This window comes from Helianthus annuus, chromosome 14 (genome assembly GCF_002127325.2).
Source record: "Helianthus annuus cultivar XRQ/B chromosome 14, HanXRQr2.0-SUNRISE, whole genome shotgun sequence".
NCBI classification, from domain to species: Eukaryota; Viridiplantae; Streptophyta; class Magnoliopsida; order Asterales; family Asteraceae; genus Helianthus; species Helianthus annuus.
The window spans coordinates 148,049,572-148,053,979 of record NC_035446.2 but is presented as its reverse complement, the minus strand read 5'-3'; the positions used below and the strand labels follow the sequence as shown (position 1 = coordinate 148,053,979).

At 31.8% G+C, this 4,408-nt stretch overlaps 1 long non-coding RNA gene across 1 annotated transcript; it reads left to right on the top strand.

Annotated features, from left to right (window-relative positions):
• Positions 1 to 1,898: 1,898 nt before the first annotated feature.
• Positions 1,899 to 4,027, top strand: LOC110906076. The gene is made up of 4 exons (XR_002573638.2): positions 1,899 to 2,044; positions 2,142 to 2,793; positions 2,883 to 3,055; positions 3,526 to 4,027. It is a non-coding gene; the product is annotated as an uncharacterized LOC110906076 (long non-coding RNA).
• Positions 4,028 to 4,408: the final 381 nt, after the last annotated feature.

Sequence of the window (4,408 nt, the reverse complement as noted above, 5' to 3'; positions counted from 1 at the left end):
CATATATAAATGTTCATTATGTTTCTTTTTTATCATATATAAATTTAATAATAAATTCACTATTCATTCTGTTTCTTTTTTATCATATATAAATTCTAATATTAATTTAATAATAAATCCACTGTTTATTCTGTTTCTTTTTTATCATATATAAATTTAATAATAAATCCACTGTTCATTCTATTTCTTTTTTATCATATACAAATTCTAATATTAATATCAATCTAATAATAAATCCACTGTTCATTCTGTTTCTAATATTAATTTAATTAATTCAATAAATAATAAATTTACTGTTCATTCTGTTTCTTTTTTATCATATATAAATTTGCTAATAAAATTCATATTGATATGTTGAGAAAAAAGATACATAAGTGCAAAATTATTTTTTCTGTAAGTTGACAAACCCAGATTATTAGAGAAGAATAAAATTATATACTAAACAAATATTATAAGAAATTTAAATAGTTAGAAAAAAAATTATATATATGTTATTGGTATTATAATGGGTGAGAAATGAGATTTAAACTTAGAAAAACACATTAGCTTTGAAATGTTTTTTTTATCTAAACCTTGTAATCACATGCTTAAATTGAGTTTATTTATAATTTATTATATTATATTATATTATATTATATTATATTATATTATATTATATTATATTATATTATATTATATTATATTATATTATATTATATTATATTATATTATATTATATTATATTATATTATATTATATTATATTATATTATATTATATTATATTATTATTTTATTTTATTTTATATTAATAAATGAACGTTGTGAATAGTAATGGATGGACAGCTGTCCACTCATTGTTGGTTATTTTTTTATACTGTCGTTATTTATTTATTTATTTATTATATATTTATAAATGAACGTTGTGAATAGTAATGGGTGGACAGGTGTCCACTCATTGTTGGTTATTTTTTTTATACTGTCGTCATTTATTTGTATTTATAAGTCATTTAATACAGATGTGTTCAACGAAAAATGTGTTGGTCCAGTGGTTGAGGCGCTAATTAACTAGCTTTGAAGGCCGGGTTCGAATCTGCTCTATGTGGTTTCTTTTTCTTCTTTTTTACTCACTTGTGTGACTTGTCCCTTTATCACACGCCCTGTAAAATCCTAACATACCGCCACAAATTCACCTTTACTTTCTCTTTCTATTCTCTCTCTCTCAACAACTCATCTCAGACCCGCAGTCTTCCTTCGTTGTTGGTTGTAGATTACGGCAGTGTTTGGCGATGATGACGCCGTGAATGGCTTTACCTGCTGGTGAATCCTACAACATCGTCACCATCATCTTCGCTTCTTGGAGGGCTGTCGACGCACGCTCAGGTAACTATATTGAACTGTTTTATATGAATTAATGATTGCAAGCACTCTGCATAAATTGAATTAAATAACGTTTATGATGTCTTTCAATCCCCCCCCCCCCATCCCAAAAAAACCCTAATCTTTCATCTACCTACAAGATCTTCTTCATCAGTCGTAAGTGTGACATTATTCGAATGTTCTCTAACCTTAAAATTAAGGTCGTTAGATGTAGTTTGTATTGTTTACAACAATTTGTATAAAATTTTACACTTGTGCTTCTAATGTTCGCCCCTAACAAAAACCTAGGGTTTATGTGGTTAATTTGTGAAGCAACTAATACGTTTTATTTGTAGATTGTTTTGTGATGTTTTGCTTCATTTTCCTATCAGTTCTGGTTTTGAAACGCAAGAATGAGGCCTGGGATTGATGAATTATCATGCAGGAGTAAAGAGGTGAGTAATAATTTGATTTTTGGAGTTTAATTTTGCTGTTGATTGCATGAATTATCCTGCTTTAAACAATCATGGTGAATGTGTTTTCATGTCTATTGCAATCTTGGAATAGAGGTGGTGATGGTATCGCAACTGCCGCCATCATGGATCTTGGTGATACCTGCACCAGGGGAAACAAATTTTGTACTGTGAAAACCAGCAAGCGTGACCCTATGGAACCGTAGAACACGACCGTAGCCGTTGTTAGTTTGGGGTATCTTTTATAAACTTTTATTTATATATAGATATAACTTCATGTGTTTGGCCATCATCATTCTTACTAAATGTATGTTGGATTATGGTTAATGCAGTGTGGATTATATTATTCTAACACGTGTAGATCGCGATGATCTTCCCGACGATGGGAATGGTCATTTCACAGAGACTGTTAGAGCAATGAAGGTTGATTGTATACATATTCTACTGATTTCTGCATATTATATATAGTGGGCTGCGGATAACTGAGGATCATGGCCTGCTCACCTATGAACTGGTAATGATGATGTGGCAACGAACGCGTAAGTGAAACATGAGTGTATGTTGCATAGCTAACTTAAAAATGACCATAAATTAAAGTCGTTTGAAAGATTGATCCTTCACATGAATGGTAATAAAATGGCGGCAAAACATTAAGCAGACCAAGGACTGTTACCTAAATATGCAATTTAGTGTTGTCTTTTCAGGTTCTTGGACAATGCTCTTTCTTTCTCTATTAAAAATCAGAATTTTGATTGTTATTATTTTTTTGTCGTAGGGACATCGACAAAAGAGTTGTTTCTTTACTAGAGATACGACAAACAGTGGAGTATATGTATATGTATATATATATGTATATATATATATATATATATATATATATATATATAGCAGATTTAAAGCTTCATTCTCAAGTTAGTACTCAAGTAAGGTTGAATGCATTTGCCAACTAAAAAATGGAATTCTTTGAAGAGGATTCATGTCAAGGTATGTGAACTAATCTATCTATTTTACTTATAAAGTAAATGGTATTTAAGTCCACATTTATTGAATGCGTACTCGGCGCTCACACCTAGGTGGCTAGGTGCGAAGGCGATGCAAGATGCATCCTAGGTGCCCCAAACACAGCAAAGCGCAAGAAGCATCTGAACCAGCAAAAAAATAGTTTACACTAGCCAAAAATGGACTGAATTGGACTAAAGCAGGGCTGCACCGGCAACTGAAATTTGAAAGTGACTACAACCCTGAGGTATGTTTCATCTTAATAAAAAATTAAAGTTTCTTACACTCAAAGTTACAACGTTCATTCCAAGTCTTAAAAAATGGCATAGGACGGCGACGTAAGGGAATCCCCCTCCCCAGATCCCTCAGTTTCTTACACTCAAAGTTACAATGTTAATTTCAAACTAATTCAATGTTGAAGCAATCATATTTTGGTTGTATTTTACACAATATTTCATCATGGGATGAATAGAATAGAAAGGACACGAGAACTTATCTGTAGCTTTATCATTTAAAGTAATATTGTGCTAATAGCCTTTTAATTTGATTAGTATGGTTGCTCATTTTCACCAAACATTATCAGTTTATACTAGCATAATATTTTAGAAATGTTAAAGAAAGTAAGCATTTGTATCAAGGAATTGTGAATGATGATAGTTTGCCACCATTTGTTTTTAGTGTTTTTAACTTCCATTTTGACCTTTTTTTTAATTATAGCTTTAAGCCAATCCATATATCCGTCATCTTTATTGCATTGGCTGCAAGACGCTCAGCCACGGTGTCGTGTGGGAGGTCGGCACTGGCAGCGCTCAGGCCATCACCTTAGTAAGGTAATGTTCCCCTCACTGGTATCGGTTTATGTGTAACCGAGATGATTATTATAGTTATTATTACTTGATTTATGACTTACATTTAAGTTTTTTTTTGTTATATGAATATTTGAATTATTATTTAGGTCCTATTTAGTTTTGTAATGGAATCATATTTGTTTTTTGTAGTTTGGGAGTATGTACAGAAGTGTAATTGGCACAAATACATGCAATACTCTCAAAAGCTAACTCGATGCTAAAGAAACATTCAAGATTGAATCGTGCGTGTAATATACGTCGTTAAACTTAGAAGGGTTCATTTTCGATTAGGGTTTTTGGGTTGTTTGATAGGCGCCGCAACGCGGCGCAGACTAAAACCTAGTTCTTTCTAAGAACATTCACAACAAGAACTATATTTCTCTTTTAACTTTAAATTTTCACATTAGATCGCCCGTAGTGGGGTTTTTTTTGACTTTTTTCCCCAAAAAACGTTTGAAACGCCTACAACCCGCCCCCTTGGGCTTTTTTTCAAAAAAAATTTCTAGGTGACGTCTTTATAAAACGCCAATGTCGCAAACCCTCCCAATCTTTGGCCAATAGAATTTTTATGGTTTTTATTTTTTATTTAATTCTATTAGAAATAATGCCTCACAAGATTTCAAGCCTCACTACACTTTTTTAACATAATGCCCCACAATGGCCCATTGTTGACTGGACTGTCACATGACGCAAAACGCTCAAGGATAATGGACATTATTTGTGTGTTACACTACACATGGTCTTAGTCTCTC